The sequence below is a fragment of the Camelus ferus genome, chromosome 30 (genome assembly GCF_009834535.1).
Source record: "Camelus ferus isolate YT-003-E chromosome 30, BCGSAC_Cfer_1.0, whole genome shotgun sequence".
In the NCBI taxonomy this organism is placed as follows: Eukaryota; Metazoa; Chordata; class Mammalia; order Artiodactyla; family Camelidae; genus Camelus; species Camelus ferus.
In genome coordinates, this window is record NC_045725.1 from 15,755,811 (window position 1) to 15,772,247 (window position 16,437).

The 16,437-nt window shown below is 44.5% G+C and overlaps 1 pseudogene; it reads right to left on the minus strand.

Annotated features, from left to right (window-relative positions):
* Positions 1-486: 486 nt before the first annotated feature.
* On the minus strand, positions 487-15,333 carry LOC102513225 (annotated as a pseudogene).
* Positions 15,334-16,437: the final 1,104 nt, after the last annotated feature.

The following is a 16,437-nucleotide window of genomic DNA, read 5'->3' on the forward strand; positions in this document are numbered from 1 at the left end:
TCACACCAGAGGCTGAAAAATACTGTTTTTACTTGGGGTGCCCAGGGGCCCAGCTGAAAATGCAATTACTACTTACAAAAAGTGAAATTGCATAATGCCATCTGTCCATCAGGAATTCATTTTTTATTCCCTTTAGGTCATCCTTTAAATCATTCCATCTTGTAGTCAGATTTTAGTAATCTTAAACTGATCTACCACTATGAAGTTTGATGAATTACATAAATTTGACTTTCTTTCTAGTCTTAAATGTTAAAATGTTTTAAAATGAGAAGAAATCTCTCTGCAAGGGGCCTTCATGATGGTGGAAAGTGGCTGCTCTTCCTTTCCACCCAAGACATTCTGAAATATCAGGCTTAATCATGGGAGTAGGGGAGGGACTGTGTTAGAGAGTAAGAAATACGTTCTGTGTGTGTGTGTGTGTGTGTGTGTGTGCGCGCGCACGTGTGTGTGTGTGTGTTAAAAGGAACTTTACTGGGTGTTGGGCGTTCAGACGAGGTCCATGAGGATGTTGTCCACCATGATGCTAGGCTGCAGGCCCTGCTAGGGGACCCAGCCTGGGGACCTCCCCCTCAGCAGCATCTGACCTGGCAGTGGAGCCCTCAGTGGGAGCTGGGCAGGCCAGGCAGGGCTGGGTGGGTGGTGGGTGCAGGAGGGGAGGCCCCAGCTGAGAATGCCCCAGGCCCTGGTGTGGTGGTGGCATTAGTGCAGGGGCCCCTGATGGCTGGAGGTGGTGGAGGGAGGCCTCGGGGGACACCCCAGTCTGGAACGGTGGTGGTTTAAGGAGGAAGCTCCACAGCTGGGTTTTGTGGCCGAAGGATGAGTCTGGGAGGGGGTTGCCCAGTGGCCACTCCAGGAGGGCTTTGTGGGGCACCTGCGGGGTAGGGGGGGCTGGGAGGCACCCTGGGGCTGGGGCTGCCCCGCAGCCGCTGAGGCCCCTGTAGTATTTTTAGGCCAGGGCTGCGGCGGTCAGAGCAGTTCTGTGAGGGTCTTGCGTGGACCTCCAGAATGAGGCCCAGCCCTGGGGGCGCCTGCTGTGCCCCTAATCTGCGCTGCTGCTGGACTTGCTTGTGGTGGGTGATGACCGGCCGGATGCCGCTGACGAAGCTGCGCTGGTCGTAGGAGATGAGTCGCCTGGAGATCTTCTTGGACGAGTTCAGGAGCATGAGCACGCGCGCCTCGCAGAGGGCCGTGCGGCGGAAGTGCACGCAGCCCGCGGAGCCGATGCCCAAGAGGCGGTAGAGGCCTTTGAGGAAGTCCAGGTCCTTGATGAAGCGGAGCTGGACCATCCCTGATTTCCAGAACAAAGGGCCCAGGGTGGTCCGCAACTGCTGGGGGATGAGCCGCACGATCAGCGCCTGCGGCCACTGCCCGGCTTTCAGGTTCTCGCGATACTTCATGTAGCCCCCCCCCCCCCCCCCACACAAGGCAGGGGCGCGTCAGCTTGGTGTCGGCGTCCACGGAGGCAGGTTTGGGCTTCTCCTGCCACCTGAGGAACCCTCTCCAGGCCAGGAGTGTTCTTGAGACTGACTAATGACCTCCGAGAGCCTGAGCCCGGAGCTGGGCCGGAGAAGGGCCGCTCACGCCGCCTGGGGCCATGGTGCCCGCCAAGGACGTGCCCCAGGCTGCGCAGGGGGCGCCGGGCCCGGCCCAGCGGCCACAGTGGAGACCAGGCTGGGCTGGGAAGCGGGAGGCGGCCTGGGGGCGCCAGGGACCCTTGGGGGCAGCGGGAAGCCTGGGCCAGGCTGTAAGGGGCCCACTCCTGGAGCGGCTTGCTGAAGAGAGTTGAAGGGCGAGAAGCGAGGGCTCAGCCCAGCCTTCTGGTTCTTGGCAGCCTCTGCTGCGTTCTGCGCTGCCGCCTGAGCTGCACTCAGGTTCCCGAGGACCTGGTACTACTGCTGAGGGACTGGTGGGGCGAGGCAGAGGCTGCTGGGGGGCTGCCGAGAGTGTAGCCCCCGAGAGTGGAGCTGGAGGCAGGGCACAGGCTACTTTGGCTGGAGGGGGCCTGGGGCCGAGCCACCCGCAACGGACAGCACAAGCCCCCGCACCAGCACCATGTGCATCGGGTCCTGGCTCACGTCTGCTGGCGGCTGGAGTGGCTCCAGCATGGCCGGAGGAAGCGCCTTCTCCAACAGAAGCTGCAGGGCAGGCAGCTTCTGGGGACACACGATGGAGACGTAGATTCCTGGCTCCCTAGTCTTCTGCACAAGGCTCTCAGACGTGCACCCGGAGTACTTGGTGCTCTCGACAGTAGGCGGCAGCAGGTCCGGCGCGAGTTACAAGATAAGGAGGCCGACTCGGTGTGTCTGGTCGTTGTGCTCGCGCGTCTTCTTGAAACTGCCTGCAAGGCCCTGCTGAGACCTTTGGCGTGAGGCTGCAGCCTTCGCCACCCCACCCATGAACTTCATGCCATCTAGCTAGGTGAAAAACTCAGGCGCTGCTGGTGGGAGCACGACATTGGATGTGGGACTTGGGAGCGCTGTCCGCCGTGTTGAACACCACCAGGCTGTACTAGGCCCCGCATAGTCTCCCCTGAAGCCCGTCTCGGCAGGAGGATCACCATTAAAATACTCGACGGCCGGGAGCAGGTAGTGCTTGTGGAGGCCCTCGAAGCAGGTCCCCAGGTTGGCCTTGCCCTTTATCACAAACACCACGTCAGCTGCGAGGCCCCCTGCGCAGGCCGGCCCTCGGACCCGGGGACAATGCTTCACGCTGCAGATGCTGCAGCCGCGGGCAGAAATACGTTCTTAAGCTAATTCAGGTGACAGAGGAAAGGACTGAAACCTTCCCTCTGGCAGACTAAAGGAACTTTTGAAATTGCCCAGAGGTAGAGGTGTAGTCTTGGTGCCTCCATTTTGTCTTATCTGACTTGGGGATTCAGTTGCTGTTCCTCCCTCCACTAATTAGTCAGAGAACTTCCATGGAACCTCCTTTGACCCTGCAAACGACCTGAAGCACTGAACTCCTTGGAAGGATGGATGCCAAGTAGGTACCAGAACAACCATTGTTACCAAAGGTGATTTTCTTAGTTTTCACCTCTGTGTTCAGAGCTGCCCCGGGCCCTCAGCCATGTTAGTTCTAGGAGGGCTGTGATTTTTATCTGGCTTATTTGCTGTTGCAGCCCTAGAATGTAGACTAGTGTCTGGAACATATTTAGGTGTTCAATAAATATGTAAATGAAAGAATAAAATTAGGTACAAGAAATCAGTTGCTTAAACAGGCAATAGGGGAATTGAGAAAAGAGAAACTAGTTTGGAGTCAGAAGTCCTGGCATGTCACTCAGTATTATGTGGGTTTTAGGCTAAATGCAATCTTTCCAAACTTCTACTCATCTGAGAAACACAGATAATACCTTTCAGGGTTGTCGTGATTATTAAATATATAGAGTAAAAATATATAGTGTTTTGTAAACATTTGAATTGGGAAAGAGCAAAGATTAAAAAAATACATTCTGTGGCTATGTGGACGTTTATATAAAATAAAAGGGGCTCTGTTAATCACTGGGCAAGGAATGGGTGGTTAGATAGATGATGCCTGGGAAACTGGGCTCATTAAAGGATAAACCTACGACTAGATCCCTATTTCACATCATTTACAAAGATTAATTCCATTTAAATGAAAGATATAAATGTAAAAGAAAAGTATAAAGCTGATAGATGTTAGAAGTATGAATTTGAAATCTGGGTAAAACCTGAGGAAATATGAAATGTCACAATCAGGACAATAAGAAATAGAAAACCTGAATAGATCAACAAATATTAAAGAAATTAAAAAGCTAATAAAAGATTCCCTTTTACCTCATACATTCAAAAAACCCCTAGTCTTAGGAGGTTTTCTTTGCTTCTTTTAAATGGTTTGGATGATTAGATTAGTCCCACACAGGATGGCCACCCTTTTGAGTAACTCAAAGTCTACTGATTAATAACTTAATCAAGGAATGACATACCATCACTTCAAAGGTTCTTGCCACACTTCGGAGGAAGGATTACACAGGGTATGTAAATCAGAGGGAGGGAATCTTAGGGACCATTTAATTTTCTGAGGGGGAGGTAATTAGGTTTCTTCATTGATTTCTGCTTGGAGGAGGTACTGGGGATTGAACCTGGGAGCTCTTGGGTGCTGATCACGTGCTGTACCACTTGAGCTATACCCTTCCCCCAGGAACTATTTTATTTTATTTTATTTTATTTTTTATTATTATTTTTTAATGGAGGTACTGGGGATTGAACCCAGGACCTTGAGCATGCTAAGCATGTGCTTTATCACTGAGCTATGTCCTCCCCCCCATTTTAGAATCTGCCTTTCTTAGTGTCCTTCCCTAGGGGTGTGGGCAAGTAAGTGTGGTGGATGCAGTCTAGGGAATACAGCACAACATGGACTAGAAGTGCTGGTCCTGATTCAACTTGGATAGACCTTGAAAACTGTCAAATGAAAAAGTAAGCAATAAAAGGATGTTTATAGGACAAAAAAAGTTATATAAATGAAAATGCATATGCTCAAAATAACACTATACATTTTATAAGAATATGTATCAAATGTGTTAAGAATAGGTGCCCAGGGTGGGAGGGAGGAAATGAAAGTTAAGATTAAGTGGAGGGTGGGGAAAAAAATAAAACGAGAGATTTGAAGATGAGAGAATGCCATAAACTGAGGCGAATGGATAATTCAACTCCCTGAAGCTGGGATACAAAAGGAAATAAATTGAAATACTTAAAATAGAAACTAAATTCTTTGACACAGCTCTTTTCCTTGCTTGTTTTCCTCTGCCAATGACTTAGAATGATTTTAGGCATAAGCAGAGCAATTCCTAATGTGCTGTACAAACTATTTCAGTGGCTTCTTTTCTCAAGCAGGTTTCCTAGAAAGGCTGTTGGATTTGTAGGGCAGGTCACACAGAGGCGGAACACAAGTGCCGTCGTTGCTAGAGGGGAATGGGACCTGCCCTGTTGGGGTGGTGAGGCAAGCAACTCTGCCTTGTCTGAAAGAATAGAGTCCTTATTAAAGTAACAATATAAATTAGCAAAATGTTATAAGAATTATAGGCAGTCTCCAATTTGTGAACATACGTTCATTTTTAAATTGAATTTTGAGAACATTCAAGCTTTCCTCTATAGGAACAATGCTATAAATCGTAGTTATATACCCGGTATTTGCTAGAACACACACACCACATAGCTGAAACAGGATAGGAGTGGAGCTCACTTGGGTTCTGAGTCTTGGGAATCAGGAGAAGGAAAAGAAGGAAGACTTCCAAGGCTGACTGTAATTAAAATGTTGAACTAAATGAAGTTCACATTTGTCACTCTGATGTTTCTTTCTTATGTCTCTTGCTTTCTTCGCTGTACATTATAATGGGAGTATTCTTCTTGTTGCAATAAAGCTTATGATCATTTTTAAATGGCTGCAGAAATTTCCATACAATGGGTAGATGATCATCCTTTGCTTAGCGGTTTCTCTATTGCTGACGATCAGGTCCACACTCCTTTTCTGCCCACTTTATTCCCCCCGGGTACCTCCTTTCCTGGCCCCTGTTACACATTCTCTAGTTACTCTGAGCACTTCCCCTCCCAGACCCCTAAAGCACTCCATTTTCCAAACTTACTTGACTTTCTGCTCTCTCAACCCAAGCTCTTGTTTATTCAGTGCAGCTGACTTCTGCAAAGATTCGTTGGAAGCTTTGAACTGAACTCAGTCATGCTTATGTATCAATGGCTAGTAGACCTCTAACCAGTCCAGAGTTATTCACATTGTTAAAAGAAGATGCTCGTTAATCCAAATTAATCTTTGCATTGAGCCAGCTGAGCAAATCAAAAGGAAAGTTTCCTGTTAGGGTAGAAAAAGATTGGATCAGGGTGATCACCTTACAAATAGGCTAATCCTGCTTGGGAATCTTTCCTCTAACCAAGTCCCCTAAGATATTGCTGGGTTTGCTGGGTTTGCACAGTTGATTTCATTCCTTTAGTCTTTTTTTTTTTTTTTTTTTTTACATTTTTTTGAGTTATAGTCATTTTACAATGTTGTGTCAAATTCCAGTGTAGAGCACAATTTTTCAGTTATACATGAACATACATATATTCATTGTCACATTTTTTTTTCACTGTGAGCTACCACAAGATCTTGCATATATTTCCCTGTGCTATACAGTGTAATCTTGTTTATCTATTCTGCATATGCCTGTCAGTATCTACAAATTTTGAAATCCCAGTCTGTCCCTTCCCACGCTCCTCCCTCTTGGCAACCACAAGTTTGTAGTCTATGTCTATGAGTCTGTTTCTGTTTTGTATTTATGTTTTTTTTTTTTTTTTTTTTTTAGATTCCACATATTAGTGATCTCATATGGTATTTTTCTTTCTCTTTCTGGCTTACTTCACTTAGAATGACATTCTCCAGGGACATCCATGTTGCTGCAAATGGCATTATGTTGTCATTTTTTATGGCTGAGTAGTATTCCACTGTATAAATATACCACATCTTCTTTATCCAGTCATCTGTCGATGGACATTTAGGCTGTTTCTGTGCCTTGGCTATTGTAAATAGTGCTGCTATGAACATTGGGGTGCAGGTGTCTTTTTGAAGTAGGGTTCCTTCTGGATACATACCCAGGAGTGGGATTACTGGGTCATATGGTAAGTCTATTCATTCCTTTACTCTTGATCCTGTAGATCCTCTAAGCAGCAGTTTTTGTTTTTCCCTCCCCTCCTCTTTAATGGTTTCCATGTGGCATTGGTTGCCATTGAGAAGGGGAGAGAGGTGTCAAAGCTGTCTTTTGTTTTTTTCCTCTTTTTTTGGTGGGGAGGGGTTGTGGTAATCAAGTTTATTATTTTTTTTATTTAATGGAGGTACTGGGGATTGAACCCAGGACCTTGTGCATGCTGTGCTCTACCATTGGGCTATATCCTCCCCCCCGTCTTTTCTAACTGAGGGTTTATTGGTAAATTGGGAATGGTCTCTCCTAAAAAAGCTTAATAAGCAAATAAAAAGAATAAGAGTAAAGCAAATACAAAGTAGAGTTCAAGTCATTTGTTTTCCTAAATGTCTGCAGTTGGCAATACGGTGTAACCTAGACTTTCCTTATATCATTTCAGTGCATGTGTGTGTTGCAGTGGGAAAGGGCTGCTGGAAGCTAGGACAGGTCTAAGCAGGCAAGGGCTTAGGTCCAGAGGTCAGCAAGGAGCAGATTTATCTGGACCAGTGCTAATTATCTCAGCCCAAAGGAATCCACATTCAAATCTGTTTATACTTTCACAGGAGGGGGGTGATCATCATCAGATGCCACAAAAACTTGAAAGCGTTGAGGCCAGGAAGAGAGGCTGGGAATATCTCCCTCGAATGGAGATGCTAAGAGCACAGATCTTTGCTTCTGCTCTGGTCATTATCCCAAGACAACTTCGGTGGGATTGTTGCGAAGCCAGAGCCTCACTGAGTCACCGGCAAGGCGTGTATTCCATCTGACTCATTTCAGTCCACTCATTTTCTTTATTCTGTCAGAGATCTCAGTCCTCCTGTGGTCCTGTGCCCTTTTTTAGGACAAACACATCTTCTTTCTGACTTGGTTGCTCCTAACTCTTTCCACAGGTTTCTTTATTGTCTCATCAAAAAGAAACCCTCAGAAATGTGGTTTCACAAACCTGCAGCTCATTTCTGCTGTGACCCAATCACACTGCTGCCATCTCTCCCTCCTCCAAGGCAGACCTCTTCATCCATACATCTCCTTCTCCTCCTTGCCTTCCTCGCCCTCCTCCTCTTCTTCATTAAACGGTTTTACACACTGAGGTTTAATGGACACACAATACACAGCACCTATGTAAATCATGTAATTTGATGTTTTGGTATGTGAAGTCATCAGTGAAACTGTGACCTCGTCACCACAGTTAAGATAGTGAACATGACGATCACCTCCAAAGATTTCCTTATACCCCTTGATAATCTTTCCCACTGCCCTCTCTTCAGCCAATCACTAATCTGCTTCCTGTCACTGCAGGTTAGTTTTATAAGGGGAATGAATGTAGAGTATGCTCTCTTTTGTTTGCCTTCCCTCACACGGCATAATTATTTTGAGATTCATCCATGTTTCTGCGTGCATACTGGTCTTTGTAAGGACGTGGCTTTTTTTCTTGGGTTCATGTCTAGGAGTGAAATGGCTGCATCATGTGGTGGATGCATGTTCAGCTTTTTAAGAAACTGGCAAATTGTTTTCCAAGGAAGTTGTAACATTGTTGCATTCTCAGCAGCAATGTGTGAGAATTCCAGTTGTCCACATCCTTGTCATCACTTGTTATGGTCAGTCTTGTTTTTCAGTCGTTCTAAAAGGTATGAGATGGTATCTCATGGTGTTTTAATTTGCATTGACTTAATGACTAATGATGTTGAGCATCTTTTCATGTAGTTGTTTGCCATTCATATGTCTTCTTTGAGGAAATATCTGTTCAAATCTTTTCTCCATTTGGGGAGAGGTTGTTTGTTTTCTTCTTACCAGGTTTTGGGGATTATGTATTCTGGATATAAGTTATCAGGCATATGATCTGCAAATATTTTCTCCCAGTCTGTGGTTTGTCTTTTCATTCCCCTGTCTTTTGAAGAGCAGATGTTTACAGTTTTGATGAAATACAATTTATCAATTTATTTTTAATGGATGTTGCTTTTAGTATCATCTGTAAGAAATATTTACCTAACCCAAAGTTACAAAGATTTTCTCTTATGTATTCTCTGAAAGTTTTATAATTTTAGGTTTTAAGTCTATGGATGTTTTAAATTAATTTTTTGTACATAGTGTGAGGTATTGAGAGTTCTTTTTTTTTTTTTTTTAACGCAGATATTTAGTTGTTCAGGCAGTATTTGTTGAAAAGACTAGTCTTTCTCCACAGAACTGCCTTAGCATCTTTGTCAAAAATCAATTTTTTTACAATATATTTGTGGCTTTCTTTCTAGACTCTGTTTTATTGATCTAGTTTGATGTCAGTAACACTTCTCATGATTACTGTAGCTTTATGTCAAGTCTTGAAATTGAGCACTGATAGTTTTCCAATTTTGATTCATTCTAAAATTGTCTTAGCTATTCTAGGTCATTTGCATTTTCATATGAATGTCAATTTATACAAAAAGTCTGCTGAGATTTCTGTAGGGATTGTATTATATTTATAGAGCTGTTTGAGGATAATTGATTTCTTACATCAGGTTTTTCAACCCACCTTCATCAGTTCTTCATTTGAATTATAGTGCTTTTTATGTTAAGTTGGGTATTTTATAGCTTAGTTTTCTACTGACAAAATTATTTCTTCAGGGAGCTATGGCTTACTCTTTCCAAATATGTAAAACTTATTTTTGGATGAAACAATTTTAAGCAAACACAATTACTTATTTACAATGGCATTTTTATTTTTAAAGTTAAAAATTGGAACATTAAAAAATGCTAAAAGGCGGGAGGTGGTAGAGCGCATATTTAGCATACACGTCCCGGGTTCAATCCCCCGTACCGCCTCTAAAAATAAATAAATAAATAAATAAGTAAATAAACCTACTTACATCACCCCCAAAACTAATAAAATTTTTTTTAAAAAAAAAATGCCAGGATACCACTTCCGATGGTCTGTCGGATGTGTGGAGTGCCTCTCAGACGCCCCCTTCAGATCCGAGGCCCTCATCCTCTGGCTGCTGGGAGTATTGGTGGTTGACGGCTCTCATCGAGCCTCTCTGGGGATTGCCCTCAGCCGACCACGGGACTCAAGGCCACAGCCCGTCCCCAGAGGCAGTACACATCCAATGACTAGTCCATAAGGCCTGACCTCCTTGCCTAAAGACAGAACCACTCTGAAGGGCTGCAGAAGCCGCACAGCTCCTGGTGGGATCAGCCGAGGCCTCTGTGATGTCAAAGTTCAACCCCTCCCCCACCCAGTAGACGTCCTGCCCTCTAATCTCCATCTCAGACAGTCTGTCTCCCAGGGAATCCAAGTGAAGACAAACGATAATTTCCTAATCAGCTCGCAGTTAATGCAAGGGCTTAAAGGAATGGAGATAGAGACCCAGGGCCAGCCCACAGGGCCCAGAGATGAGATGTGGCAAAAACCGGAAGCCAACTATTTTGACTGTTGGCTTATGGTCAAAGTCACATCCTTCACTTAGAAGGACTTTTCCCTTTGACATGTCACCTTATGAAACCATCTTGACTTTGGGAGGAGTGGAAAGCCCCTGGCAGGCTTCTGCGTCCTTGGTGGGGCAGGGACACGGAGGGCACGCGGCAGAGAGAGAGAGAAAGAGGGACTTTCTGTACAGGCTAATTGACGCTGGCTGGAGAAGCTCACCCTCTGGGCACAGGGCATCACAGTTGGAGGGGCCGCCGGTAGGGGAGGGCTCACTTTATTAACTGTTCTCAACTCCTGTTTGATGGGCCCAGGAGTGTGAGCCGGGAAGCAGGAGGAAATAGTACCAAAAACCACTGTAAAATTAAACATTGTGATCCTCAAACATGGTTTTAGTCACTTATTGATGCTAATAAAACCTAGAGTGATCAGAACTGACAGGTGGCGACCAGGATCCTCAAGGAGGCATTTCTCCACGGCTCTTCTCTGAGACAGGAGCCAGCATTCCGCCTTCCGTTTTGACATAAATCCTTCCCTACTGTGATTCCTCTTGGAATCACCCCACATTAAAAAAAAAAGTTAGAATAGGGCCTTTAAAAACAGCCTTAGGGTGGTGGGTAGTTATGGCTCAGTAGTAGAGTGTGTGCTTAGCATGCTATGAGGTCCAGGGTTCAATCCCAGCACCTCCATTAGAAAAAAAAGTCAAAAAACCATTGGTCAGCCCATGTAAATGAGTTTCACTTTATACAGCAGATATATTTATGTAAATTTAATTATATAATCATGACTAATAAATAATTGTATTATAAAGTCATTTCACCTGTTTTCCCTCCTTCGTTTGACATTTGCAACAATCTATGGCAGAGGAGGAAACTAAAGTTGAAAGAGGTCACTGGCTGGTACTGGGCCTCTTAGTAAGTGGATGAACTTGAACTTAAACTTGGGTCCACAGACACTAACACCGGTGTTATTTCCTTCCCTTAAAAGCACTAGAAGAATTTACCTTCCAGAAGACTCCTCCATAAGTCTGTATCAGTCTGGGTGTTCATCTGTTCCGAGGTGGAGCCAGCTGCTCTCTTTGAAGGAACACAAATTTCAAGACTTTCTCATAGGAAAATGAACAATGAAGGAACCATCACCGTGGTGCCCTAGGTGAGTGGGAGATTGGCAGGCACCAAGGTTTCCACACTTGCCTAGCTGGCTTGCTGTGGGATACCAGCATTACGCACATTCCTAATGAAAGTCCTGGAGATGTTTTACCAGCAAAACTACCTTGGCAGTGGGAGGGGAGGCTCCCTGAGGAGGGGTTGGGGGGACGGGACAGGAGGTGCTGTGGAAGAGGAGCTGCAAGCGAGGCCTGCACGCGCTCCAGCTGCCACTCGGTGAGGCAGGCCCAGAGGGTTCTGGAAGGAACAGAGGACCCAGTGTGAAACCAGGCCCTTCCCAGCCCCACTTCATTTAATCCTCACTCCGCTGCAGTGAGTTTTCCTTTCTTTTATTTCAAGTGTGGAAACAGATTTTAAGAGGCTGAATTATCAAAGGTCAGAACAATTAGTGGGATATGAGCGCAGGTCTCTCTGATTCCAAATCTGTTGTGTTTAATCACTTGGTTTATATTGAGTATAGAGGTAGGCAGGATAGTGAACTGCTTTGCATACCTGCAGGCTCGTATTTAAAATATTTCTTCAACATTTACCTAGTGGAAAAGTTCAGGCTTGGTGGGGGGGTTGACAGGTGGGGGCAGCATCCAGCGTGGATACAACACCTCCTCCCTCTGTGTGAGGCAGACAGGGCAGCTCTGGGTTCACCTGAGCCCAGTGTTGGGAGGGATGTCTTCCCCACCCTAAGCAGCCCATCAGAGTATCCCTTACAAGGACGAGCAGTTCGGCCCCTGAGAGGCAGCCTTGTAAACAACGCTGCCAGGGAGATGGCAGTGCTGAAGGCCGGATCCCTGGGCACTACCCTGTTTCCCCATGTGGTCAGACCACAGACCACATCCGTGGACACTCTGGAGAAGTCTCACATTCTGTCTATTGGCTTTGTTCATCATGGCCTGTGTCTATGCTCCGTTCAGGGCTGGCAGCCTACCTGGAAATGCTGGCCCCACTGGCCAGATGGCTCCACCTGGCCCTCCTCCATCTGGCTGTATTGCTCCTGTTCTGCAGCAGGGGTACAAGCACCCCTTTCTCAGCCAGGAGAACAGGAGTCAGGGGACCTGGTGACTGTTACCTGCTTGGGTGGCTTCCTCCCAAGAGACATCGCCTGCTTTCCCTTAGATTGCCAACCGCCCCAGGAAATCAGAGGACATCCTGCATCCATCCACCTTAATCTGAAGGAAGTTTGGATTACAGGAAGACCATCCTCGAGGAAGTGTGCCCCAGGATTTGCACAAGATGATAAATAACCAAAAGCCTACTGCTTGCATTTTATTTGCTGTCTGTAAATCATCTACATATTTGATTGAGGCTGCTCTTCATGCATAGGTGAATGGGAAGTGAACTGAATATTTTTTAAAACTAACTTTATACAATAATTCAGACATTTTTCCATCAAGGAATTAGTAGTCTACCAAGATTTCAGTCCACGGTGTGGGACAAATCTTATGTGCCCAAGCCAATTTCAACATTTGGAAAAGATAAGGTGAGAATTTGTGCACAAGTGAGTATGGGTGTATGGGGATAAAAGGAGAGAAAGGAGCAAAGATGACCAGAGGTGACTGGCAAGGAAGGAAGACCCAAGAAAAGCCTGCACCCGCTATGATGTGCTCATCGGAATGCTAATAATTATTAGAGGAAAGGAGACACAGAAGATGAATGTCCTGTCCCCTTTGGTGAGACGTAAGTCAGCTAGCCATGCCAGGGAGCCTGTCCTAATCTGTGCAAAGCAGGAAGGGCTATTGCCTGGTATTTACAAGATTCATCTATGCTCTAAAGATATGCAGATTATTCCATGAGTGAGAGACTCTGGAAGAATGCTCAGCTGGTGCTGGCAGAGATTGAATTTCCTGGAGGAAGATGGATCATCCTAGCCTGCAGATGTATACATGATTTCCCAGTGCCTACTGGTGAGTTTGAACAAATTCTATGAAGACAAATCAGCGAACACTATTAAGGAGTGTCATGAAGTCTAGGGGAAGATACTGGTGCAGTGGGTCTGGCCACCACAGGGGCAGGTAGGAAGGTCTGGAACATCTGGCTGTGAATGTAACATCTGAATGATACGGTGTTATTCATCATGGTGTCAATTTTCCCTTCTTTTGTTCTGGAATAAGTCTCTCATGCATAACAAGTTGATACTCTAATAAGGATTTAATTAATGGTTTTCCAATTCCTTTGAGAAAGAGAAATTAAATTAATTAAAGCAGGAAAGTGGACAGAAAAAGCAAGTGGCTTAGCCAAGATCTCATAGCTCAGTGGCACCTAACTTGAGGTTTTTGACTCTAGTAAACGATCCAAAGGAATGTTACTGCTGCCTTCTCTCCTTGTATCAGTTTCTTTCCACCCAAAATGTTGGGGTGACCAGCAGGATTCTTGTTTTTTTCTGGTCTTTTCAGAAAGCAAGAGGCCATTTTTTTTTTGTACACAAATGTTCGTAGTAGCATTATTTGTAATAGCCAAAAAAGGAAACAATCTAAATGTCCATCAACTGAAGGATGGTTAAACAAAATATGGGGTGTCCATGCAATGGTGTATCATTCAGTCATAAAAAGGAGTCGAGTTCTGATACATGCTGCAATGTGGATGCACTTTGAAAACATTGTGCTAAGATAAAGTCGGTCCCCAAAGACCACATGTTGTTATGATTCCATCTATCTGGAATAGAATCTATTTGGAAATGTCCAAAATAGGCAAATCTATAGAAACAAAGTTGTTTGTTGGCTACCTTGGGCTGAGGAGCTTGGGGGTGGGGGGTGGTACAAGGTTTCTTTTTGAGGTGATGAAAATGTTCAGAAATTGTGTGAGTGGTTGTAAAACTGTGAATATACAAAAAAACCCGTTACATTGTACACTTTCAGTGAGTGAATTGTATATCAATTACATCTCAGTCAAATGGTTCAAAACAAGTAACGAGAGACCAGGGGTGTTGCCGATGGGAAGCCTCACTTGGTTTGCACCTCTTGGCATAGTCCTGGGACCAGAGCTGAGTGTAAGAGGTGAAGGGAGGAGCCTGGACTGGACACCTCCGAGGCTGGAGCCGGGAGGCATTCACTAACTGAATGCAAATACTGAAATTCTTGCCTCTTTGTTAATGCCCAGTCAGGGAGGGGAAAGAGAAAAGCGTTTGGCTTAAGTCTTAGGGTTTGGAGCTGGGAAGCGTTTTTGAGGGTGACTCAAAGCAATTTCAAAATTAGGCTTAAATAGAATCAGCACTGCTGTGTATTTGCAAATCTCTTAACCCTTCATCTGGGATCTCATTCGAAGTCTCAGTGCTGAGGTGTTGAGAAGGGGAGAATCTCATTTGATACTCAAGAAGGAAACCCAGAAGAGGAAACCAGTTCCCTCGAAGAAATGTTATCTCCTATTGTTGTATGTGGCATTGTAAGTTAAATGTGACGATTTCTCCAGCAGCAAAGCTCACAAGACACTGAAATGAATGGTCTCTGTGAAGAGGTGGAAACCTTTGTGTATGGGGACACATGGGAATTAGATGCAACCCATTATGAGACTGGGATGTGGATTATTTGGCCTCTGAAAAACCCGAGGTCAGTGGAAGCTGCAGTTTCACCTGTTGAAGGATCAAGTTCAAGTGTGGTCTAGTGGGATAAACACAGTCAAATGAGTCATTCCACTCAACATTTAAAAATTTTTTTTTAACTTTTTAATTTATTCTTTAAATTTTTATTATTTAAAAATTTTTATTTTTAATTTAAAATTATTATTAATTAATTGATTCAAAAATTTTATTTATTTTCTTGTTTTTTAAAAATATATTCCACTCGAGTTTTAAACCAACTCTTGTTACACCAGTATATTGTGTTATGCTGGGATAAGCCACTTGCCTCTACAAATCTGGTGCAAAATTGTGAGCAAGGGCTGGTTTTGAAAGAAATGGTGAAGCCATCTTCTGTTTTCCCCCAGCACCCTTGTATTTTAGTTCCTTAGTATCCTGGCCTGGCTCAAGAAGAGAATGGCTTAGGCTAAAACAATCTGATAAACAAATTCATATTAAAATGTATGGGACTAAGAGTTATTTAATGTGTTGCATTTTAAGAAAGGAAGTCAGTTGCCTTAAGGAACAATTTAATGAACTCATACCTCATTGCGCTAGAATTTTTTGTTTTGTTTTATTTTGTTTTAGGTTGGTGGGCCTTCTGGATGCTTCTTAATTGACATCAGCTAGACCAGTGCATCTCCAATTTGAATGTACAGGTAAACCACCTGATACTCTCATTAAACTTGACTCTAATTCAGTATGTCTGGGTGGGGCTCTCGTGAGATTCTGCGTTTCTAACAAGCGCCCTTGGGCTGCTAACATGGCCAGTGGGGACCACCTTTTGAGTAGAGGGGCCTGGACTGACCACCACCCTCCATTCAGCAGCACTAATACATGCAGGAAGGAGATGAGTTCCTCTTTCTTGGAGTCCCCTTGACAGCAGCAACTGTGTCATAGTTGCTCCATTTTCATCTCGGTTTCTACCTCTCCTCACTTTAGCACTGTGCTTGGCATAAAGAAGGCACATTTTTTTTTTTGCCTGAAGAATTCATTTTTATCTTTTATTGAAGTATAGTCAGTTTACAATGTTGTGTTAATTTCTGGGGTACAGCATAGTGATTCAGTAATACACACACACACACGTATATATATATTCCTTTTCATATCCTTTTTCAGTATAGGCTATTACAAGGCATTGAATATAGTTCCCTGTGCTATACAGTAGGAGCTTGTTGTTTGTCTGTTTTACATATAGTAGTTTGTATCTGCAAATCTCAAACCCCAGTTTTTTCCCCTACCCTTTTCCCCCCTGGTAACCATAAGTTTGTTTTCTATGTCTGTGGGACTGTTTCTGTTTTCTAAATAAGTTCGTTTGTTTAGATTCCACATATAGGTGATATCATATGGTCTTACTTTTAATGTTGGACTATGAGCAGTCAGCCCTGAAGGTGATCAGATAAAGTCATGAACTCTGAGAGTTCATGATACCTCTGCTCCTGCTTGGCCACATGGTGTAAACTGGTGCTTTTCACCCCCTACTGCAGATTAGGGGAATTTAAGACATAACCAATGCCCGGGTACACCCCAGTGCTCTGATTTAATTGAACTGTTCTGGGGCCTTTGTATGGATGGATAATTTTAGAAGCCTTCCAGGGACTTATAATTCAACAATAAAAAGACAAACCAACCAACTGAAAAATGGACAAAAGAT